This window comes from Bos grunniens, chromosome 16 (assembly GCF_055505025.1).
Source record: "Bos grunniens cultivar Pamir isolate PY7600 chromosome 16, Bosgru_T2T1.0, whole genome shotgun sequence".
NCBI lineage: Eukaryota > Metazoa > Chordata > Mammalia > Artiodactyla > Bovidae > Bos > Bos grunniens.
In genome coordinates, this window is record NC_141180.1 from 82,245,562 (window position 1) to 82,271,704 (window position 26,143).

General features: G+C 47.8%; 1 pseudogene; it reads right to left on the reverse strand.

Moving 5' to 3' along the window:
- LOC147357193 (olfactory receptor 5D18-like) overlaps window positions 1-18,243 on the reverse strand; it is a 60,913-nt pseudogene extending 42,670 nt beyond the window's left edge.
- Between the last annotated feature and the right edge of the window lie 7,900 nt (window positions 18,244-26,143).

Consider the following 26,143-nt stretch of genomic DNA (forward strand, 5'->3'; position numbering starts at 1 on the left):
GTGAGTATGGTTTCAGTGTGTCTGCCCTCTGATGCCCTCTTGCAACACCTACCATCTTAGTTGGGTTTCTCTTACCTTGGGCATGGGGTATCTCTTCACGGCTGCTCCAGCAAAGCACAGCCACTATTGCTTACCTTGGATGAGGGGTATCTCCTCACCATTGCCCTTCCTGACCTTCAACGTGGGATAGCTTCTCTAGGCCCTCCTGCACCTGTGCAGCCACTGCTCCTTGGACATGGGGTTGGCCCTCCCAGCCGCCACCCCTGGCCTCAGGCGTGGGGGTGTGGGGTAGCTCCTCCCAGCGGCCGCCCCTGGCCTTGTTTGCAGGGTATCTCCTCTCAGCCGCTGCCCCTGACCTCGGACGTGGGGTAGCTCCTCCCGGCCGCTGCCCCTGACCTCGGACTTGGGTAGCTCTTCTAGGCTGTTTCTGCACAGTCGCAGCCTGGCACTCTCGGCTGCTGCCCCTGACCTCGGACGTGGGGTAACTCCTCTTGGCCACCGTCCTTTGGGCATGGGGTCCTGCCGGCTGCTGCCCCTGACCTCGAATGTGGGGTAGCTCCTCTCGGCCACCCTTAGTGCACCCCCTTGGAGCAGTTAGGGTCATCAGCCCTGTTACTCCCCCCTCAGAGCAATTAGGGTCATCAGCCCTATTGCTCACCCCTCAGAACAATTAGGGTCATCTGCCCTATTGTTCCCTCTGTATTGAGTTTTCGGGACGGCTAGGACCCCACTCAGGGTGCTGCGGACCCCCCTGTAGGATAGACAGGGCGAGAGGAGTGGGAAGTATTGAAAGTGTTAAAGGGTTGGAGGGAAAACCCGGTTTCTAGAGTTAAAAGTCGAAAGAAACCTGATCTTTGAAAACTAAAACTATATCTTCTACTATACTTAATTTTCTGACATGGGTAACACTGAATCAAATGAAAGACAGCTCTTTATAGGAGTAATTTTGCAGTTATTAAGTAAGAGAGGAATCAAAGTTAAAAAATCTACCATTCAATCATTTTTTTCATTTGTACAAGAATAGTGTCCTTGGTTTCCAAAAGACGGGACTGTTAATTTAGATACTTGGGTGAAGGTAAAAAAAAAAAAAAAGCAACTAAAAACTTATCCTATAAATATGATTAAAAATGTTCTGAACCCCTGTCATGAGGCTGTTGGATAGCCTATGGGAGAGGCTATAGCGGTGGATGGTAGTGGGTCTCCACCTTCTGTGCAGATCATATTGTCTGCCATTGACGAAGGAAAGGAGGGAGACTGTGCTCTACCTCCTGAGGAAGGATAGGGCTTACAGGACGCTGCGGCCGGGCGCCCTGGTGAGCCCCCTCCCCCTCTACACAAACCTTTAAAAATTTATCCAACAATTTCTGATTTAAGGCGACTACCCCACCTCCACTTGCACCTCCCAGAGCCTAGGAACTCCCCAGTTTACATCCAAAGCCTCCCAGAGCATTGCCTAAGGCTGAAAAAGAAAAAAAAAAAAAGCTTTCTTTTAAACAAAGGAGCTTTTAAAGAATACACAATATACAGAGCCTGCTTATTGCAGAAAACCCCCTCAGGGGGGCCTCACCCAAGCAAAAAAAAAAAAAAAAAAGAAAGAAAAAGAAAAAGAAAAAAGTGAAAAAGAAAAAGAAAAAAGAAAATAGAGAAACATCTAAAGATAGAGAAAGAGCTAAAGAGTGAAAAGGAGAGAGGAAAGGAGGAGGAAGGAATCAGAGAATGCAGCAAGATAGAGAAAGGAAGAAAGGACATTAGAAAAAGAGATACAGAGAGAAAGAGACGGAGGAGCGAAGAAAGAGAAAGAGAGTAAAGGGAAAGAAATGAAGGAAAGAGAAGGGTAGTGAAAAAGGAAGGGGGAGAGAAAAGTGAGAAAGGCAGGAAGAGAGGGAGAGAGAGAGAGAAGAAAAAACAGTAAAAGACTCTGTGACCAGGTGCCCTGGTGAGCTCCCTCCCCCTCTGCGCAAACCATTAAAAAAAAAAAAAATTATCCACCACTTTCTGATTTAAGGCGATCGCTGCCGCCTCCGTTTTGGCCTTCCAGGGCCCAAGAGTTCCCCACTTTGCACCCAAAGCCTCTCAAAGTGTTGCCTAAACCTGAGGAAGATAAAAAGTTTTTTGAACAGTGGAGCTTTTAAAACAGACTTCGTGCACAATACGCAGAGCGTGCTCCTTGGAGAAAATCCCCTCATGGGGGTCTCACCCAGGCTAAGAGAAAAGCTGAAAGGTAAGGGGATTTAGCAACAGTATTAACCCCTGACATGCTCTGATACCAATGGGAGTGGCTGGCCCCCTGCCTGAGGGCATTGTAAGATTTGTGCTGAGACATAGTTTGCTTTCTTTTCAAAAAACTTCGGTGGTGCATGGTGTAGTAGATTCTGATTATATTGGAGAAATTAAAGTTTTGATCTCGCTACCTACCAAAACTGTGCAAATTAATAAAGGTCTAAGAGTAACACAGCTTTTGCTTTTACCTTATCAGACAGGAAAAAACTTGACTTCTCAAGCTAAGAGCCACAGAGCATTTGGATCTAGTGATCTAGCCTTTTGGGTGCAGGAAATTACAGCTCCAAGGCCTTTATTTATTTTTTTTTCAAGGCCTTTAAAAGATCTTTTAATTCAAGAAAGTAAAATGTCAGGGCTATTAGACACAGGAACAGATGTCTCTTAACATTTCTGGGAAAGACTGACCCAGCTCCTGGCCAAAACATACTACTGAAAATGAGTTGTTGGGTTTAGAGAAAGTGGTATGTGGGGTAGGAATGCTGTAAAGAAAAAGGTGAGGGAGAGTTTAAAACCTTGAAGAGTAGTGAGTTCCCCGTTGCTGGAAGTATTCAAGCAAAGATTAGATGGTTGCTTTTCATCTAAAAGGCTATAGACCAGATTTAGGTTACAAAACGATAACTGGAGAAGCTTATAAAGATGCTGTGCAACACCTCTTTACTTGCTTCTCATATTTAGGTCTGCCAAAAGTTTTGAAAACTGATAATGCCCTTTTGAAGCTGCAGAGAGATTGTTTACTAACTTTAAATGATTTCCAAAAATTATTAGGGGACATTAATTGGATATGCCCACATTTAAAACTGACTACTGCAGATTTAAAGCCTTTGTTTGATTGCTTAAAAAGCGATCCTAATTCCAGTTCTAAGAGAAAGTTGACTAATGAGACAGGGTCGGCTCTTGTTAAAGTAGATGAGCCTTTAAATGATCAGTTAATTAGGATTAATATTACCAAAAGATGAGATTAAATTATTCTTGCCACAATACATACACCTACAGGGTGCTTGTGACAAAAAGGCCCATTGGTTCCATCTACCAGTGACCCCAAGAAAAAGTTTTATCTTATCCCAGCTTGGTGGCACAATTAATTATAAAAGGAGGAAAAAAGAAGTGTGGAACTTTTTAGAAAAGAAGTAGCAAATATAATAATTCCATTCAATAAGGATAAACTACAAGTCTTTTACAAAATAGTGATGATAGCTGCCCTGATAGATTTCAGGGGTCAAATTTTGTTTCATTTGCACTCAAGCCCCCACAGTAGTTAAAAGTTCAAAAATGTTAGGTTGGCAGTTTGAGGATACCTGTGGAACTTTCCAACCCTATGTAGTTCCTACGCTCCCCTTTACCGTATGGGGGAGGGACGTGCTGTCTTAAATAAGAGATACTCAGAGAAGGGTTTTCTCAATTTCTTAGTTATCAACAGGAGGTACAATTAACAATACTTTATATATTGCTATAAATACATAATATAAATATATTTGCCTAATTACAGTTTGCCTAATTAGTATGTACTAGTCGCTCAGTCGTGTCTGACTTTTTGCGACCCCATGGACTGTAGCCCGCCAGGCTCCTCTGTCCATGGGATTCTCTAGGCAAAAATACTGGAGTGCGTTGCCATTTCCTCCTCCAGGGGACCTTCCCAACTGTACATAAAGGAGACTTCATTAATGTGCGTTAGAGGATATCCCAGGTTAACTGTCATAAAAAACTGTCTCTTCAGCCTTTAAATTCTATACCAATTCTACACCTCTGGTTGGCCAACTGTTTCTTTATTTAGGTTTTAAGGTGAATGACCTGGGGCTATTTGTTTCCATTAACCTGACTGCAAATCTAAACGTGCAGTTGAAATGTCTATTTTTCTTGCCATCCTCAGAAGAGATTGTTGCAGATCTACTCTATGATTCTCATTCTTTTCAGCTTACAATACAAATAGCTTATTATTTTTTGCAACCTATGTCTTATAATAAAGCAGTGCTGAAAAATTAAATAGAAGAATGTTCAGTCGCCATATAGGCTACGAAAATGATTTGCTGGTGGTGATTTTTAAGCTTGATTCTAAATAGATTTATGAAGAATGGCACTTGGAAGATGTAGGTATGGGTATAAATAAAATATAATAAAGGTATACCTGATTCTATTTATAGATCTATACTTAATTAATTTGTATATAAATTAATATGTATACTATATATGCATATTATATATATACTATATAATTAAATATATATTGCAGTAATATAATGTGTGTGGCTGATATTAATTGGTATGGATTGATGTGCTGTGATGATATATGTTCTATATACTGTATAATTATATTATATATGTGTGACATGTATTACTGCAGTACATTGGTTTGTGTTGGTTGGTATTAGCTGTGTACGGGTTGTATTGCTGCAATATAAATTAATTAATATATTAATTATAAGATTAATTCAAGTATATTGATTTATATATATATTATATGTCAATAAGTTTATACTTGTTGCCACATATAAATACATATATAAATACATTTTGCATTTAGGTATATCTGTATACCAAAATGAGATAAGGAGTTTATACATTTATTATTTAAATTTATACAGAGACCTAAACTAAACATTAGACCTAAATTAACATATATCTAAATTTATGTTGTTAAAATGTAAATTTTAAAAATTAAAAAAATTAAGCTGACAACTGCTTGACAATTCCTTTGCCATAAAACCCCATAGGTGTAATTGGGGTAGCCAGGCAAAAAATTGGTTTTATGGCAAAACGGCCCCCTAGAGTGGGTCCATCTTCCCGCTCAAACTAAAAAAGTAGTGGCTTCTTATCCAGGATTGATAGCTACTTTGATATTAAAGGGAAAAAGCGGAGCATTGAATTATTTGGTAAAGAGCCATCAGAAATTGTAATTCCATATAATAAGGAACAACTTGATGCTCTTCTAATGTTTGAAAACTGGCAGATTGCTATAGGAAACTATTTTGGTCAAATTTTTGCATCATTTGTTTTGCTGAATTTTATATCCAGACATCCAGTTATTTTTCCTGTCAGATGTAAACAATCCCCTATTCTAAATGCTCAAATAGTTTTTACTGACGGGTCAGCAAACGGTAAAGCCTCCATAGTTACTAAAAATCACCAAAAGGTTTTGGAAACACAGGAAACTTCAGCTCAAAGGGCTGAAATAACAGCAGTCATAGAGGCTTTTGCTATGTTTGCAGATGAAGAATTTAACCTTTATTCTGATTCTCAGTATATTGTCAGGTTGTTTCCACACATTGAAACTGCGGTTTTGCCTGAAAATAAAACTACCGTATTTCATTTGTTAACTACCATACAGCAACAAATTTGGAAAAGAAATAAAATATTTTTCATTGGACACATTCGGGCTCATTCCGGATTGCCTGGCCCTTTAAATGCCTTTAGTGATTTGGCTGACTTGTTAACCAGAAATACAGTGGCTACTGTGATTGAGGAGGCCAGAGCCTCTCACTCACTTCATCATCAATATGCTACTGCCTTAAGATATCAATTCCAAATTCCCAGAGAGACTGCTTGAGAGATTGTGTGTTCTTGCTTACACTGCCCCACTGTTTATAATAGTCTACCTATGGGAGTTAATCCTCGTGGTCTCAAACCTAACATACTCTGGCAAATGGATGTAACTCATGTTTCTTCATTTGGAAAACTGTCCTTTGTTCATGTAACTGTAGATACCTTTTCTTATGTTATTACTGCAACTGCTTGTACTGGAGAAGCAGTTAAAGATGTGATACAACATCTCTTTACTTGTTTTTCATATTTGGGCCTGCCAAAAGCTCTGAAAACTGACAATGCTCCTGCTTACACTTCTAAGTCTTTTCAGGAATTTTGTATAAAGTTTCAAATTAAACATAATACAGGCATCCCTTATAATTCCCAGGGACAAGCCATTGTGGAAAGAACACATCAAACATTAAAAACCCAAATTCAAAAATTAAAAGAAGGGGAGTTTAAGTATAGCTCTCCCCATCAAATCTTGCAACATGCTCTTTTTGTAATAAATATTCTAAATACTGATCCGGCGGAACTACTGCAATGCTTCGTCATTGGTGCCTGGAGCAATTAAATGCAAAGCCATTAGTCAAATAGAAGGACCTCCTCAGGACAATGGAAGGGTCCTGACCCATTATTAACTAGCCCTCGGGGATGTGCTTATATTTTTTCACAGGACGCAGATTCTCCAATTTAGATCCGGGACAGGCTGATTCGCCATGTTGCAGTCCCCCAGACATCCGGTTCCCCCATTGCTTCGATCACAAAAGCGGAGGGGCACTCCTCTGCCCCTGCCGCTGCAGCACAGAACAGCCGTGCATTGGAGCCGCGGGCCGGACCAGCCTGGCTGCCAGGACCCAGCGTACAGCACTCACAGCCAGTAGCCCCGCCAGCGTCCGTCTGCACTCGCTTGGCAGCCGCTGAGCCTGAGGCCGGTTCAGCGAGGGAGCGGGGGCGGCGCACGCAGGAAGGGGAGGCAAGATAAACATCGAGATCCGGGCGAGACTGACGAGGCTGCTGCAGCGCGAACTCCAACCAGAAAATAATCCTACTTATTCTGTTTTGGCTTGTCTACACTCTCCTTATGTTTTTCTCTTTACCAACGATTCTGTAAAAGTTAATGTGCATATGACTTTCACTGGTGGACCCAATGTAGTGACTTGTGAACAATGTATGCTCTCATCTTGTTTAAACCCTCAATATAATGTTTGCTCCTTTGTAGTGTTACAATGTCCACCTTATCTTATGATGTAATCACTTATTGATATGATAATTTTGGTCTTGCTGTATTACAACAACTACAAGATTTAATGTGACAACGGCGATTTGTGGGCTTACTTATTTTAGGAATAGCAGCTTTAATAGCAGCAATTACTTCTGTTACTGTGGCAGCAATATCATTGACTCAACAAGTGAATACTGCCCAATATGTTGATACCATGTCTAAAAATGTTTCAGTAACTCTAGCAACACAGGAAGCTATAGATTGAAAGTTAGAGATGAGGGTAGATGCCTTGGAGGAGGCAATGATGCATATTGGGACTGAGTTACAGGCTTTAAAAGTGAAAATGGCTCTGTCTTGCCACGCTGATTACCGGTGGATATGCATGACATCTTTAAAGGTAAATGAGACAGATTATGAATGGGAAAAAATCAAAAATCATATCTCAGGTGTTTGGAACAGCTCTGACATTGGCCTGGACTTAAGGAAACGTCATAATCAAATACAGACCTTGGAACACTCTCGACTGGATTTTACCACCACTGGAGCAGCTAATGACTTTTTTTCACACTTTCTCTAACTTCATTTCAGGAAAAAACATTCTGTCTAATCTGTTGGTGCTTTAATTTTGCTTCTCATAATCATTCTTCCTTGTATTGTCAGAATTCTTCGGCAGAACATTCAGAAGCTCGCGACTGAGCTGCATGTGGCTGTTTTAAGAAATAAAAAAAGGGGGACATGCTGGGAGCAGGAGCTCCACCCATGGCAAAGGTCATGAGGAAGGAGGCTCGGCATACGGAAAGGCGGGATCGAGCCTCAGGAGTCCCCCTGGAAATCCTCGAGCATCTACCCCCAAAACCAGAGTCTGCTTACTTTCTGCTTTGTGCTCTCACCTACACCTCTGACTTTACAGGGGGCTGTCCCCCACTACCTGTCTCTGGAAAAAAAGAGTTAACTTACAGCTCCAGTTAGTAAAGTTCCTGGGTGTGATAGTGTTTCAACCTACAAACTCCTTTGGAAGTCCTCTAGCCTGCCTGAATAAGTTTTTCCGGCCACATGTGATTGCTCAGAGCCTCCCAACTGTGAGAGGCATGAGATGTTCTAAACTGTCTAAATACGGATTCCTTTGAGCAGTTAAAAGATTGATTAGAAATTGTATTGATAAGGGGTTTTTCACTTGTTGGGCCAATGTTTGCTGCTAAGTCTCCATATCCCTTACCTGCTGTGTCCCTGGCAGTGTATTGATTAATATGATTGGTGTAAGTAGTAGCTTTAATGTTTGTAACCTTGGACGCTTGAGTTAATTATTTTTCTTGTTATATCCCACCATACCTTTGCCCTATAGGAATGCAACTTTAATGCTTTTGGAGGGTGGCACCTGACTAATCACCTTTAGAGGAAAATAAGTTTTCTGAAGAAAGGGTCTTAAAATGTTAACAGGCCTCTGGGCCAGATGATGATGCAAATCACCTAAACTTTGGCATATGATAAGTTTGCAGGAAGAAAGCCTGGCTTACTGCATGACTCTAACCCTTCCCCCATTATCCTCTATGCATAACTTAAGGTATACAGACTACTTTGGAAAATAAAGTGCGGGCCTTGTTCACCAAAACTTGGTCTCCCCATGTCGTTCTTTCTCTCACCTTCTGGCTGAATTATTCAGCCTCTTTTCTCCACTGAATTTCCTCACTGAGATATCCTTATTTAACCATTCTTTATATCCTTAATTAACGTTTAATTAAGCAATTGTTTCCTGATCCTCGCCGACACCGTCCCCGCTTCAAATTCCCTGGATCCACCGGGGCTGGACCCTGGCAAAAAAGAGCCTCAGTTCCCAAATTCAGCTCAGCTGGGGGTCTGAAATCCCTTTGACAACTCGAGAGGAAAGCAGAGTTCCATGCCTCCACCCACGTCGAGACCTGACTCTTTGTTTTAAACGGCAAACACAGCTGGAGACCCACATCAGAACAGAAGAGGAACCCTGAGGTTCACGCCTAAACTCGAGATGAGGCCCTCTTCCATTGCACCAAACCCAGTGGAGTTCCGAGAGGCCCCTCCCAACTCCACAGTATTCTTGACTTCCTATAGGCACCCTGAGAAGGTCCCTGAGGTCACGGTCACAAGTCGAGGGAACCCAGGGTTTCCTGCCTCACTCGAGAAAAACCTCGAGATTTCCCATTCAATGTGTCTTGAGGCCCGATTCCCCTGCTGTGACTCGAGAGCAATGCCGTGCTCCCCCTTGCAACTCGAATGGAGACTGGACTTCCCTGGGACCACACGAGAGGCTCCCTGAGTACCCCGTCATAACTTGAGAGAAACCCCTCACATCACGCTACAGCTCGAAAAACCACGAGATTGAAAACCACGAGATTCCCCCGTCATCGCGAGATGAGGCACTTCTTCTCCTGAAGGGCCTAGAGAGCAATCCCGAGTCCTCTCTCAAAACTCCACAGGAGGCTTGACTCCATTTAGGCCACTCAATGGGCTCCAAGAGATACCCGTCGCACCTCGAGAGGAGAGTGGAGTTCTTTGCTTCCACTCAAGATGAGGCCTGACTCCCCGGGTGAACCTTGAATGCAACCCCGAGATCCCTGTCTCCACTGGAGAGGAACAGGGAGTTTATGGACACAACCCTAGATGAGGTCTATTTGCCCTGCAGTGACTTGAGAGCAATCCCCAGCTCCACCTCACAACTCGAATGGACATTGGACTTCCCTGGGGCAACACGAGAGGCTCCCTGAGTTCCCCGTCGTAACTTGAGAATTCCACCACAACTTGAGAAAAACCACGAGGTTCCCCTGTCATCGTGAGATGAGGCCCTTTCCCACTGCAGCGTCTCAAGAGAAATCCCACATTCCCTCTTGAAATTCGAAACGGTACTTGACACCCTTGATGCAACGCAAAAAGTTCCCCAACATACACGTCTCACTCGAGAGGAACACCGAGTTTCCCGGCACAACTTAATCTGAGCCCCTTCTCCCCTCCTGATCTCGACATGAGGGTCGATTCCCAGCTTTGTCTGGAAAGGGATCCCGACCTTCCTATCGCACCTCAGGAGGAGGCCAGTCTCACATTGAAACTCGAGAGGAAGCCTCGTGGGTCGTGCCACAATCCAAAAGACACTGATATCCCTGTCCACTTAAGATGAGTCCCGAAGCCCGGACACCTCTTCGAATGTAACCCTGAGGATGAAGTCACAACATGAAGGGGCACTGACACCCCAGTTGCATCGTCCGGAAAAAGACACAGGTTCCAAATACCACTCGACAAGTGGGCTGACAACCCATGAACAAATTGAGAAGCAAACGGAGTTCTGTGCTTCAACACAAAACGAGGCCTGACTCCCTTGTTCCAACTCTGCAGAAACACCGAAAACGATGTCATAAATGGAGAGGAACCCTGAGGTTCCCGCCTCAACTCTAGATGAGGCCTTCTTCATCCCTTTAGCGATGCACGAGGAATAGCAAGGTTACCTTCACAACGCCAAAGGAGATCTGACTTCTCTGAGGAGACACGAGCGGGTCCCCCAGGTTGACAAGCAACTTGAGAGGAGCCCTAAGCTTCCTGCCACAACTCCATGCCACACATGAAATTCTCCCCTGCACAGTTGAGGAGGCCTTTTTACGCTGCAGTGTTTCCAAAGAAAGCCCATGTTCCCTCTTGGAACTCGAAAGAGTACTTTACACGCTTTAGGAAACTCCAGAAATTTCTCCAGATACCCGACCCAACTTGAGAGAAAGGCTGAGTTTCCTGCCACAAGTCAAGAAGAGCCCCGTTTTCCCCTCCTCAAGTCAAGATGAGGGTCGATTGCCCTGCTTCGTGTGGAAAGGAATGCTGACATCCCCGTCATACCTCGAGAGGAGTCTGGTATCTACTTGACACTGGAGGGGAAACCGGGGTTTTGTCACAATTCGAAAGCCACGTATTTCCCATCCACTCGAGATCAGGCCTGATACCCTTGCACCGATTCGAATGTCAGCCGAGAATCAACTCACAACACGAAGGGATATCTGGAGCCCAAGTTGCTAGTTGGAAAAGGACCCCAGGTCCAAAATTCAACTCACCTGGATGCCTGAAACCCCTTTGACAACTCGAGAGGAAAGCAGAGTTCCATGCCTCCCCACAAGTCGAGACCTGACTCCCTGTTTGAAACAGCATACACACCCCGAGACACACCTCAGAACAGGAGCGGAACCCTGAGGTTCCTACCTCAACTCGAGATGAGGCCCTCTTCCATTGCACCGACCCCAATGGAGTCCCGAGATGACCCTCCCAACTCCACAGTATTCCTGATTTCCCATAGGCACCATGAGAAGCTCCCTGAGGTCAGCGTTACAAGTCGAGGGAACCCAAGGTTTCCTGCCGCAACTCGAGAAAAACCTCAAGATTCCCCCTTCAACGCGTCTTGAGGCCCGATTCCCCTGCCGTGACTCAAGAGCAATGCCGTGCTCCCCCTAGCCACTCAAATGGAGACTGTACTTCCCTGGGGCCACACGAGAGGCTCCCTGATTTCTCCGTCATAACTGGAAAGAAATCCCACACGTCATGCAGCAGCTCAAGAAAAACCATGAGATTCCCCCGTCATCGCGAGATGAGGCCCTTCTTTTCCTGCAGGGCCTAGAGAACAATCCTGAGTATGCTCTCAAAACTCCACAGGAGGCTTGACTCCCTTTAGGCCACTCAATGGGCTTCAAAAGATACCTGTGGCAACTCGAGTGGAGACCGAATTTCTTTGCTTGAACTCCAGATGAGACCTGACTCCCCGAGTGAACCTTGAATGCAACCCCGAGATCCCTGTCGCCATTGGAAAGGAACACGGAGTTTCTGTACAGAAGACTAGATGAGGTCTATTTGCCCTGCAGTGACTCGAGAGCAGTTCCCAGCTCCCCCTTGCAACTCCATTGGAGATTTGACTTCCCTGGGCCAACACAAGAGGCTTCCTGAGTTCCCCGTCGTAACTCAAGAATCCCGCCGCAACTCGAGAAAAACCACAAGATTCCCCCGTCATCGCGAGATGAGGCCCTTTCCCACTGCAGCGTCTCAAGAGAAATCCCACGTTCCCTCTTGAAATTCGAAACGGTACTTGACACCCTTGATGCAACTCAAAAAGTTGCCAGACACACCAGTCTCACTCGAGAGGAACACCAAATTTCCTGGCACAACTTAATATGTGCCCCTTCTCCCCTCCTGATCTCGACATGAGGGTCGATTCCCCTGTGCCTGGGTCCAGCCCCGGTAGATCCAGGGAAATTTGAAGGAGGACGGCGTTGGTGAATACACTGGCTTTAATTAAATATTAATTAGAGATATAAAGAGTAATAGAATAAGGATAGCTGAGTAGGAAAATTCAGTGGAGAAAAAAGGCTGAATAACTTGGTTTACGTGGAAAGCTAATATAATTCCAAGGCAAGGAATTTACATCACATCTGTAGGCCGCAGGCGTCCTCCTGTTCTTCCTAAAGAGTGGAGACACTAAGGCCTCCCCGGTCAGATCTTAGAAGCCCAGGCATAATTAGTAGGCTAGACGAGTCTCCACGTTCCAGATGGGGATACAGCCAGAAGGTGAGAGAAAGAACCACATGGGGAGACCAGTCTTTCGAGGACCTGATCTTATTTTTTATTTTTCCAGGGTCTGTTTTTACACACTGAGATATTATACAAAAGTCACGCAGGGTAAGCAGTCCTGACTTTTATTAAAGTCAGGTGCTTCATACAAATGTATATAGAGGTCTTAGGGGTGTTACATCATCTTCTGGCCAGGGGGCCTGCTAACAATTTATGACCCTCTCCTTGTGACAGTGGTCAATCAACCAGAACACTTATTTCTCCAGGGGTGATAATTTTTTAAAACAGACGCCACCTTCCGAAGGTGCCAGATAAAGTTACATTCCTATAGGGTGAGGGTGTAGTGGGTTTTAATTAAGGAAAGAATTTGCTTAGCCTAAGGTCTAACATGATTAATATCAAAGGTTAATACTTATTTCTTCTATATATTCATTAATGTGTATAAGGGCAAGGGATGTGGAAACTTAGCAACAAACATTGGCTCAACAAATGAAAAACCCTTCACCAATACAATTTCTAATCAGCCCACTATACTATACTATACTAATAGTTTTCTAACTTCTCTAAAGAACCTGTTTTTAGAAGGTTTAAAGCATCTCGTGCATCTCACGGTTGTGAGGCTATAAACAATCACATGTGGCCGGACAAGCCTGTCATGTAGGCTAGAGAAACTTCAGAGGAGTATGTAGATTGAAACACTCCTGGCACGCCCAGGAATTATTATTAACTGGAGCTGTAAGTTAACTCTTTTTCAGAGAGAGGAGGTGGGGGACAGGCCCCCATAAAGTCAGATGTGTAGGTGAGAGCACAAAGCAGTAAAGTAAGCAGACTCTGGTTTTGAGGTAGATGCTTGAGAATTTCCAGGGGGACTACTGAGGTTCGATCCTGCTTTTGCTTGTGCTGGACTCCTTCCTCATGACTTTTGCCATGGTCGGAGCTCCTCACGCTGGCTCCCAGCAGCCTTGTTTGTCTGCAAAGGGATCCCGAACCACACGTCGCACCTCAGGAGGAGGCCGGTCTCACATTGAAACTTGAGAGGAAGCCTCATGGCTCCTGCCACGTTCCGAAAGACACCAATTTCCCCGTTCACTCAAGTAAAGCCCCAATGCCCGGGCATCTCTTTGAATGTAACCCGGAGACTGAAGTCACAACATGAAGGGGCACTGACACCCCGGTTGCATTCTCTGGAAAAAGCTGCAGGTTCCAAATACAACTTGACATTGACTGACACCCCATGAACAACTTGAGAGGCAAGTGGAGTTCCATTCCTCAATACAAGACTAGGCCTGACTCTCCTGTTCCAGCTCTGCAGAGACCTTGAGATCAAAGTCAGAAATGGAGAGGAACCCTAAGGTTCCTGCCTCAACTCGAGATGAGGCCCTATTGATCCCTGCAGCGATGTGCGAGGAATTCTGAGGTGCCCCTTGCAATGCCAAAGGAGATCTGACTTCCCTGAGGAGCCATGAGTGGTCCCCCAGGTCGACACACAACTCGAGAGGAACCCTAAGCTTCCCGCCACAACTCCAGGCAAATTACGAAATTCTCCCCTGCAGGCTTGAGGAGGGCCTTTTACGCTGCAGCGTTTCCAAAGAAAGCCCACGTTTCCCTTGGAACTCGAAAGGGTCCTAGATATGCTTTACGAAACTCCAGAAGTTTCCCGAGATACCTGTCCCCACACGAGAGGAATGCTGTTTCCTGCCACAAGTCAAGAAGTGCCCCTTTTTCCACGCCTCAAGTCAAGATGAGCGTTGATTGCCCTGCTTTACCTGGAAAAGAATGCCGACGTCCCCTTCGCACCTCGAGAGGAGGCTGGTATCTACTTGACATTGGAGGGGAACCCGGGGGTCTTGTCACAATTCGAATGCAACATATTTCCTCATCCACTCAAGATCAGGCCTGATTCCCTTGAACCGATTCGAATATCAGCTGAGAATCAACTCACAACACTAAGGGAGTTCTGATGCCCCGGTTGCTAATCCGAAAAGACCCCCAGGTCCCAAATTCAACTCAGCTGGAAGCCTGAAACCCCTTTGTGAACTCGAGAGGAAAGCAGAGTTCCATGCCTCCACACTCGTCGAAACTTGGTCAATGTTTGAAATGGCAAACACAGCCCGAGACCCACGTTAGAACAGGAGAACACTGAGGTTCCTGCCTCACCTCGAGATGAGGCCCTCTTCCATTGCACCAAACCCAGTGGAATCCCGAGAGGCCCCTCGCAACTCAAAGTATTCCTGACTTCCCATAGGCACCCTGAGAAGCTCCCTGAGGTCACCGTCACAAGTTGAGGGAGCCCTGGGTTTCCTGCCGCAACTCGGGAAAGAGCTCGAGATTCCAACTTCAACACATCTTGAGGCCCGATTCCCCTGCCATGATTTGAGAGCAATGCTGCCGTCCCCCTCGCAACTCGAATGGACACTGAACATCCCTGGGGCCACACAAGAGGCTCCCTGAGTCCCGTCATAACTTGGGAATTCTGCTGAAACTCGAGAAAAACCACGAGGTTCTCCCGTCAGTGTGAGATGAGGATCTTTCACGCTGCAGCGTGTCAAGAGAAATTCCTGTTCCCTCTTGAAATTCGCAATGGTACTTGACACCCTTGATGCAACTCAAAAAGTTCCCCACATACTGTTCTCACTCGAGAGGAACACCAATTTCCCAGCACAACTTAATCTGAGCCCCTTCTCCCCTCCTGGTCTTGACATAAGGGTCGATTCCCCTACTTTGCTGGAAAGTGATCTGGACCTTCCTGTCGCACCTCAGGAGGAGGCCAGTCTCACATTGAAACTCTAGAGGAAGCCTGGTGGGTAGTGCCAAATTCCAAAAGACACCGGTTTCTCCGTCCACTCAATATAAGTCCCAATGCCCGGGTACCTCTTCGAATGTAACCTTGAGGATGAAGTCACAACATGAAGGGGCACTGACACCCCAGTTGCATCGTCCAGAAAAAGCCTCAGGTTCCAAATACAACTCGACAAGGTGGCCTGTCACCCCGTGAACATCTCGAGTGGCAAGCGGAGTTCCATTCCTCAACACAAGATGGGGCCTGAGATCCTGTTCCAACTCTGCAGAGACCCTGCAATTGAAGTCAGAAATGGAGAGGAACCCTGAGGTTCCCTCCTCCACTCGAGATGAGGCCCTCTTCCATTTCACCAAAGCCAGTGGAGTCCCGAGAGGCCCCTCCCAAAACCAAAGTATTCCTGGCTTACAATAGGCACCATGAGAAGCTCCCTGAGGTCACCGTCACAAGTCGAGGGAACCCAGGGTTTCCTGCCGCAACTCGAGAAAGACCTTGAGATTACCCCTTCAAGGCGTCTTGAGGCCTGATTCCCCTGCCATGACTCGAGAGCAATGCAGTGATCCCCCTCACAAATCAAACGGAGACTGGACTTCCCTGGGGCCACACGACAGGCACCCTGAATTCCCCATTGTAACTCGAGAGAAACCCCACACGTCATGCCCCAGTTTGAAAAAAACCACGAGATTCCCCTGTTATTGCGAGATGAGGCCCTTCTTTTCCTGCAGGGCCTCGATAGAAATCCCGAGTCCTCTGTCAAAACTCCACAGGAGGTTTGTCTCCCTTTAGGCCACTCAATGGGCTCCAAGAGATACCCGTGCCAACTCGAGAGGAGGGCGGAGTTCTTTGCTTCACCTCGAGACGACGCCTGACTGCCAGTTGAACTCAATGCAATCCAAGATCCCTGTCGCCACTGGAGAGGAACACGGAGTTTCTGGACACAACCCTAGATGATATCTATTTGCCCTGCAGTGACTCGAGAGCAATCCCCAGCTCCCCCTCACAACTTGAAAGGAGATTGGACTTCCCTGGACCAACACCAGAGGCACCCTGAGTTCCCCGTCATAACTCGAGAATCCCGCCCTAACTTGACAAAAACCATGATCTTCCCCCGTCATCGCGAGATGAGGCCCTTTCCTGTGGCAGCATCTCAAAGAAATCCCATGTTCCCTCTTGAAATTCAAAACGGTACTTGACACCCTTAATGAAACTCAAAAAGTTCCCCGACATACCGGTCTCACTCGAGAGGAAAACCGAGTTTCCCGGCACAACTTAATCTGAGCTCCTTCTCCCCTTGTGATCTCGATATCAGGGTAGACTCAGCTGCTTTGTCTGGAAAGGGATCCTGACCTTCCCGTCACACCTCAGGAGAAGGCCAGTCTCACCTTGAAACTCAAGAGGAAGACTCGTGGGTTGTGCCACATTCTGAAAGACACAGATTTCCCCATCCACTCAAGACAAGTCCCAATGCCATGGCACCTGTTCGAATGTAACCCTGAGGATGAAGTCACAACACGAAGGGGCACTTACACCCCAGTTGCATCATCCGGAAAAAGCTGCAGGTTCCAAATACAACTCGACAAGTGGCCTGTCACCCTGTGAACAATGTGAGAGGCAGGCGGAGTTCTAATCTTCAACACAGGAAGAGGCCTGTCTCTCCTGTTCCAACTCTGCAGAGACCCTGTGATCGAAGTCAGAAATGGAGAGGAACCCTGAGGTTCCCGCCTCAACTCGAAATGAGGCCCTATTCATCCCTGCAGTGATGCGTTAGGAATCCCGAGGTGCCCTTCGCAACGCTGAAGGAGACCTGACTTCCCTGAGGAGACACGATCGGTCCGCAGGTTCAACGCAACTCGAGAGGAACCCTAAGCTTCCTGCCACAACTCCACCAAACTATGAAATTCTCCCTGAATGCTTAAGGAGGCCCTTAAGGGAAGCCCACGTTTCCCTTGGAACTCGAAAGGGTCCTTGACACTTTTTACGAAACTCCAGAAGTTTCCCGAGATACCCGTCCCCATTCGAGAGGAACGCTGAGTTTCCCGCTACAAGTCAAGAAAAACCCCGTTTTCCCCGCCTGAAGTCGAGATGAGGGTCGATTGCCCTGCTGCCTGGAAATGAATACTAACTTCCCCATCACATCTCGAGAGGAGAAGGTTATCTAATTGACACTGGAGGGGAACCCGGAGGCCTTGTCACAATTCGAAAGCCACGAATTTCCCCATCCACTCGAGATCAGGCCTGATTCCCTTGCACCAATTCGAATGTTAGCCAAGAATCAACTCACAACACAAAGGGAGTTCTGAAGCCCCGGTTGCTAATCTAAAAAGAGCCCTAGGTCTCAAATCAACTCGGCTGGAGGCCTGAAACCCCTTTGCAACTTGAGAGGAAAGATGAGTTCCATGCCTCGACAGACGTCGAGATGTGACTCCTGTTTTAAACGGCAACCACAGCCCAAGACCCATGTCAGAACATTAGAAGGACCCTGAGGTTCCTGCCTCAACTCGAAATGAGGCCCTCTTCCATTGCACCAAACGCAGTGGAGTCTCAACAGTCCCCTCCAAACTCCACAGTATTCATGACTTCCCATAGGCACACTGAGACGTTCCCTGAGGTCACTGTCACAAGTTGAGGAAACCCAGGGTTTGCTGCCTCAACTTGAGAAAGACCTCCAGATTCCCCTTCAACACGTCTTGAGGCCCGATTCCCCTGCCGTGACTCGATAGCAATACCATGCTCTGCCTCACAACTCGAATGGAGACAGCACTTCCCAGGGCCACACGAGAGGCTCCCTGAGTTCCCTGTCGTTACTCGAGAGAAAGCCCACACGTCGTGCCGCAGCTCGAGAAAAACCACGAGTTTCCCCCATCATCGCGAGATGAGGCCCTTCCTTTCCTGAAGGACCTAGAGAAGAATCCCGTGTCCTCTCTCAAAACTCCACAGGAGGCTTGACTCCCTTTAGGCCACTCAGTGGGCTCGATGAGTTACCCGTCACAACTTGAGAGGAGAGTGGAGTTCTTAGCTTCCACCTGAGACGAGGCCTGACTTCCCAAGTGAACCTTGAATGGAACCCTGAAATCCCTGTCACCACTGGAAAGAAACACAGAGTTTCAGGACACAAGCCTAGATGAGGTCTATTTGCCCTGCAGTGATTGGATAGCAATCCCCGGCTTCCCCTCGCAACTCGAATGGAGATTGCACTTCCTTGGGGCAACACGAGAGGCTCCCTGAGTTCTCCGCCGCAACTCGAGAAAAACCACGAGGTTCCCCCGACATCACGAGATGAAGCCCTTTCATGCCGCACCATCTCAAGAGAAATCCCATGTTCCCTCTTGAAATTTGAAACGGTACTTGACACCCTTGATGCATCTCAAAATGTTCCCGACATACTGTTCTCACTCGAGAGGAACACCGAATTTCCTGCCACAACTTAATCTGACCCCTTCTCCCCTCCTGATCTACATGAGGGTCGATTCCCCTGCTTTGTCTGGAAAGGGATCCCGACCTTCTCATCGCACCTCACGAGGAGTCCGGTCTCACATTGGAACTCGAGAGGAAGCCTTGTGGGTCATGCCACATTCTGAAAAACACCGTTATCCCCGTTCACTCAAGATAAGTCCCGATGCCCAGGCACCTCTTGAATGTAACCCTGAGGATGAAGTCACAACACGAAGCGGCACTGACACCCCAGTTGCTTCCTCTGGAAAAAGCCGCAGGTTCCAAATACAACTCGACAAGTGGCCTTTCACCCCATGTACAACTCGAGAGGTAAGCGGAGTTCCATTCCTCAACACAACTCGAGGCCTGACTCTCCTGTCCAACTCTGCAGAGACCCTGCGATATAAGTCAGAAATGGAGAGGAACCCTGAGGTTCCCACCTCAACTCGAGATGAGGCCCTATTCATTCCTGCAGTGATGCGGGAGGAATCTGAGGTGCCCTTCACAACGCCAAAGGAGATCTGACTTCCGGGAGGAGATAGGAGAGGTCACCCAGGTCGACACGCAACTCTAGAGGAACCCTCAGCTTCCCACCACAACTCCTCGCAAACTAGGAAATTCTCCCCTGCACACTTGAGGAGGCCTTTTAATGCTGCAGCGTTTCCAAAGAAAGCCCACGTTTCCCTTTGAACTCGAAAGGGTCCTCGACACACGTTACAAAACTCCAGAAGTTTCCTGACATATCTGTCCACACTTGAGAGGAATGCTGAGTTTCCTGCACCAAGTCAAGAAGAGCCCCATTTTCCCCGCCTCAATTGAGAGGAGGGTCAATTGCCCTGCCGACGTCCCATTGCACCTCCAGAGTAGGCTGGTATCTACTCAACACTGGAGGGGACCTGGGGGCCTTGTCAAAATTCGAAAGCCACGTATTTCCCCGTATACTCGAAATCAGGCCTGATTACCTTGCACTGATTCGAATGTCAGAGAAGAAACAACTCACAATATGCAGGGAGTTTTGATGCCCTGGTTGCTAATCAGAAAAGAGCCCCAGGTCCCAAATTGAACTCTGCTGGAGGCCTGTAACCCCTTTGACAACTCGAGAAGAAAGCAGAGTTCCATGTCTCCACACACGTCGAGACCTGACTCCCTGTTTGAAACAGGAGTCACATCGCAAGACAAATGTCAGAACAGGAGAGGAAACCTGAGGTTCCCACCTCAATTTGAGATGAGGCCCTCTTCTATTTCACCAAACGCAGTGGAGAACGAGAGGCCCCTCCCAACTCCACAGTATTCCTGATTCCCATAGACACACTAAAAAGCTCCTTGAGGTCACCGTCACAAGTCGAGAGAACCCAGGGTTTTGTGCCGCAACTCGAGAAAGACATCGAGATTCCCCCTTCAACACGTCTTGAGTCCTGATTCCCCTGCTGTGACTCGAAAGCAATGCCGCGCTCCCCTCGAAACTCGAATGGAGACTGGGCTTCCCTGGGGCCACACGAGAGGCTCCCTGAGTTCCGCATCGTAACTCGAGAGAAACCCCACACATCACGCCGCAGCTTGAAGAAAACCACGAGATTCCCCGTCATCGCGAGATGAGGCCCTTCTTCTCCTGCAGGTCCTAGAGAGCATTCCCGAGTCCTATCTCAACACTCCACAGGAGGCTTGACTTCCTTTAGGTCACTCAATGGGCTCCCAGAGATACCCGTCGCAACTCGGGAGGACAGGAAATTCTTTGCTTCCCCTCGAGATGAGGCCTGACTCCCCAGGTCAACCCAGATGCAACCCCGAGATCCCTGTCACCACTGGAGAGGAACACAGAGTTTCTGGACACAAGCCTAGATGAGGCCTATTTGCCCTGAAGTGACTCGAGAGCAATCCCGAGCTCCCCCTCGTAACTTGAATGGAGATTGGACTTCCCTGGGCCAACATGACAGGCTCCCTGAGTTCGCCATCGCAACTCAAGAATCCCACCACAACTTGAGAAATACCAAGAGGTTTGCCATCATCGCGAGATGAGGCCTTTCCCGTTGAAATGTCTCAAGGGTAATCTCACGTTCCCTCTTGAAAATCGAAGCGGTACTTGACACACTTGATGTAATCCAAAAATTTCCCTGCCATTCTTGTCTCACTCGAGAGGAACACCGAGTTTCCCGGCACCACATAATCTCAGCCCCTTTTCCCCTCCTGATCTCGACATGAGGGTCGATTCCCCTGCTTTGTCTGGAAAGGGATCCCGACCTTCCCATTGCACCTCAGTAGGAGACCGGTCTCACACTGAAACTCAAGAGGAAGCCTCGTGGGTCTTGCCACATTCCGAAAGACACTGTTTTCCCCGTCCACTCAAGATAAGTCCCGATGCCCGGGCACCTCTTCGAATGTAACCCTGAGGATGAAGTTACAACAAGAAGGGGCACTGACACCCCAGATATATCGTCCAGAAAAAGCTGTAGGTTCCAAATACAACTCAACAAGTGGCCGGTCACCCCATGAACAACGCGAGAGGCAACTGGAGTTCCACGCCTCAGCACAAGATGAGGCCTGACTCTCCTATTCCAACTCTGCAGAGACCTTGGGATCGAAGTCAGAAATGGAGAGGAACCCTGAGGTTCCCATCTCAACTCAAGATGAGGCCCTATTCATCCCTGCAGCGATGTGCGAGCAATCCCAAGGTGCCCCTCCCAACGCCAAAGGAGATCTGACTTCCCTGAGGAGACACGAGTGGATCCTCCAGGTTGACATGTGACTCGAGAGGAACCCTAAGCTTCCCGCCACAACTCCACACCAACCACGATCTTCTCCCCTGCATACTTCAGGAGGCCCCTTTTCAGTGCAGCATTTCTAAAGAAAGCCCACGAACCCTCTTGGAACTCGAAAGGGTACTTGACACGTTTTATGAAACTCCAGAAATTTCTCCAGATAGCCGTCCCCACTCAAGAGGAACGCTGATGTTCCCGAAACAAGTCAAGAAGATCCCCATTTCTCCATCCTCAAGTCGAGATGAGGGTCGATTGCCCTGCTTCGCCTGGAAAGGAATGCCAACGTCCTGGTCACACCTCGAGAGGAGGCTGCTATCTAACTGAAACTGGAGGGGAAACCGGGGGTTTGTCAGAATTCGAAATCCAATTATTTCCCCATCCACTCGATATCAGGCCAGATTCTCTTGCACTGATTCAAAAGTCAGCCAGAATCATCTCACAAACCGAAGGGAGTTCTGATGCCCCGGTTGCTAATTCAAAAGGAGCCACAGGTCCCAAATTCAAATCGCCTGGAGGCCTGAAACCCCTTTGACAATTCTAGAGGAAAGCAGAGTTTCATGCCTCCACACAATTCGAGACCTGACTCCCTGTTTGAAACGGCATACACACCCCGAGACCCACGTCAGAACAGGAGAGGAATCTGAGGTTCCCTCCTCCACTCCAGATGAGGCCCTCTTCCATTGCACCAAGCCCAGTGGAGTCCCGAGAGGCCCCTCCAAAATCCAAAGTATTCCTGGCTTCCCATAGGCACCATGAGAAGCTCCCTGAGGTCACTGTGGCAAGTCGAGGGAACCCAGGGTTTCCTGCCACAACTCCAGAAAGACTTCGAGATTCCCCTTCAATGCGTCTTGCCGTGATTCCCCTCGCACCTCGAATGGAGACGGGACTTCGGTGGGGCAACTCGAGAGGCTTCCTGAATTCCCTGTCGTAACTTGAGAGAAACCCCACACGTTGTGCCGCAGCTAAAAAAAAAACACGTGGTTCCCACGTCATCGCGAGATGAGGCTCTTTCCCACTGCAGAGTCTCGAAAGAAATCCCACGATCCCTCTTAAAGTTCAAAACCATACTTGACATTGTTAATGCTACTCAAAAATTTCCCTGAAATACTGGTCTCACTCGAGAGGAACACTGCGTTTCCTGGCAGAACTTAATCTGAGCCCCTTCTCGCCTCTTTATCTCCACATGAGGGTTGAACCCCTGCTTTGTCTGGAAAGAAATCCCGACCTTCCCATCGTACCTCAGGAGGAGGCCAGTTGAACATGGAAACTAGAGAGGAAGACTCGTGGGTCGTGCCATATTCTGAAAGACACCGATTTCCCCGTCCACTCAAGGTAAGTCCTGATGCCCGGGCACCTCTCCGAATGTAACCCAGGGGTTGAAGACACAACATGAAGGGGCACTGACACCACCTTTGCATCCTCCAGAAAAAGATGTAGGTTCCAAATACTATCGACAAGTGGCCTGACACCCTATGAACAACTCGAGAGGCAAGCAGAGTTCCATGCCTCAAAACAAGACGAGGCGTGACTCCCCTGTTCCAACTTTGTAGAGACACTGAGATCGATTTCAGAAAATGAGAGGAACGCTGAGGTTCCCGCCTCAACTCCAGATGAGGCACTATTCATCCCTGTAGTGATGCGCGAGGAATCCCGTGGTGTGCCTCTCATGCCAAAGGAGATCTGACTTCCCTGAGGATACATGAGCTGGTCCTCAGGTCGACACGTGACTCGAGAGGAACCCAAAGCTTCCCGCCACAACTCCACACAAACCATGAAATTCTCCCCTGCACAATTCAGGAGGCCCCTTTTCAGTGCAGCATTTCTGAAGAAAGACCACGGGCCCTCTTGGAATGCGAAAGGGTACTTAACACATTTTATGAAACTCCAGAAGTATCCCCAGATACCTGTCCCCACTTGAGAGTAACACTGAGGTTCCCAAAACAAGTCAAGAAGATCCCCGTTTTCCCCTCCTCAAGTCGAGATGAGGGTCGATTGCCCTGCTTCACTTGGAAAGGAATGCCGAAGTCCCTGTCGCACCTCGAGAGGAGGCTGGTATCTACTTGACACTGGAGGGCAATCCTGGGGTCTTGTCACAATTCGAAAGCCACGTATTTCCCCATCCATTCGAGATCAGGCCTGATTTCCTTGAACCGATTCGAATGTCAGCCGAGAATCATCTCACAAACCGAAGGGAGTTCTGATGCCCCGGTTGCTAATTCGAAAGGAGCCCCAGGTCCAAAATTCAACTCATCTGGAGGCCCTAAACCCCTTTGACAACTCGAGAGGAAAGCAGAGTTCCACGCCTCCACACATTTGAGACCTGACTCCCTGTTTGAAACGGCATATACACCCCGAGACCCACGTCAGAACAAGAGAGGAACCTGAGGTTCCCTCCACACGAGATGAGGCCCTCTTCCATTGCACTAAGCCCAGTGGAGTCCAAAGAGACCTCTCCCAAATCCAAAGTATTCCTGGCTTCCAATAGGAACCATGAGAAGCTCCCTGAGGTCACCGTCACAAGTCGAGGGAACCCAGGGTTTCCTGCAGCAACTCTAGAAAGATCTCAAGATTCTCCCTTCAGCGCAACTTGAGGCCCGATTCCCCTGCCGTGACTCGAAAGCAATGCCGCGCTACCCCTTGCAACTCGAATGGAGACTGGAATTCCCTGGGGCCACACGAGAGTATCCCTGAGTTCCCCATCGTAACTCGAGAGAAAACCCACACGTCGTGCCACAGTTAGGAAAACAAAAAAAAAAGCAACACTTGGTTCCCCTGTCATCTCGAGAGGAGGCCCTTTCCCACTGAAGAGTCTCGAAAGAAATTCCACGATCCCTCTGGAAGTTTGAAACGGTACTTGACATCGTTGATGTTACTCAAAAATTTCCCCAAAATACCAGTCTCACTCGAGAGGAACAACACGTTTCCCTGCAGAACTTAATCTGAGCTCCTTCTCGCCTCCTTATCTTGACATGAGGGTCGATTCCACTGCTTTGTCTGGAAAGGAATCCTGACCTTCCCGGCGCACCTCAGGAGGCGGCCGGTTTCACATGGAAACTTGAGAGGAAGCTCATGGGTTGTTCCACATTCCAAAAGACACCGAATTCCCAGTTCCCTTAAGGTAAGTCCTGTTGCCTGGGCACCTCTTCTAATGCAACCCAGAGGATGAAGTCACAACGCGAAGGGGTACTGACACCCTGTTGGCATCCTCCGGAAAAAGATGCAGGTTCCATATACTATTGACAAGTGGCCTGAAACCCCATGAACAACTCGAGAGGGAAGGGGAGTTCCATGCCTCAACACAAGACAGGGCCTGACTCCTCTGTTTCAACTCTGCAGAGACCCCAAGATTGATGTTAGAAATGGAGAGGAACCCTGAGGTTCCCACCTCAACTTGAGATGAGGCCCCATTCATCCCTGTAGCAACGCGTGAGGAATCCTGAGGTGCCCCTCTCAACGCCAAAATAGATCTGACTTCCCTGAGGAGACATGCACGGGTCCCCCAGGTTGACACACAACTTGAGAGGAACCCTAAGCTTGCCACCACAACTCCACGCACACAACGAAATTGTCCCCTGCATGCTTGAGAAGGCCCTTTTATGCTGCAGCGTTTCCAAAGAAAGCCCATGTTCCCTCTTGGAACTCGAAAGAGTACTTGACACGCTTTATGAAACTCCAGAAGTTGGCCCAGATACGCGTCCCCACTTGAGTGGAACACTGAGGTTCCTGACACAAGTCAAGAACAGCCCCGTTTTCCCCTCCTCAAGTCGAGATGACGGTTGATTGCCCTGCTTCGCCTGGAAAGGAATGTTGACGACCCTTCACACCTCAAGAAGCGGCTGGTATCTATTTGACACTGGAGAGAAACCGGGGTTCTTGTCACAATTCAAAAGCTACGTATTTCCCCACCCACACGGGATTAGGACTGATTCCCTTGCACCTATTCGAATGTCAGCTGAGAATCAACTCACAACATGAAGGGAGTTCTGATGCCCCGGTTGCTAATTTGAAAAGAGCCCCAGTTCCCAAATTCAACTCGCCTGGAGGCCTGAAACCCCTTTGACAACTCGAGAGGAAAGCAGAGTTCCATGCCTCCACATAACTCAAGACCTGACTCCCTGTTTGAAACGTCATACAAACATTGAGAACCACCTCAGAACAGGAGAGGAACACTGAGGTTCCAGCCTCAATTCGAGATGAGGCCCTCTTCCATTGCACCGACCCCAGTGGAGTCCCGAGAGGCCCGTCCCAATACACAGTATTCCTGACTTCCCATAGGCACCATGAGAAGCTCCCTGGGGTCACCGTCAGAAGTCGAGAGAACCCTGGGTTTCCTGGCGCAACTCGAGAATGTTCTCGAAATTCCCCATTCAACGCACCCTGAGGCTGATTCCCCTGCCATGACTCGAGAGCAATGCTGCACTCCCCCTCTCAACTCTAATGGAGACAGGATTTCCCTGGGGCTACACGTGAGGCTCCCTGAGTTCCCCGTCGTAACTCAAGAGAAAACCCACACGTTGTGCCACAGCTGGAAAAAAACCAAAAGACTCCCTCATCATCACCAGATGAGGCCCTTCT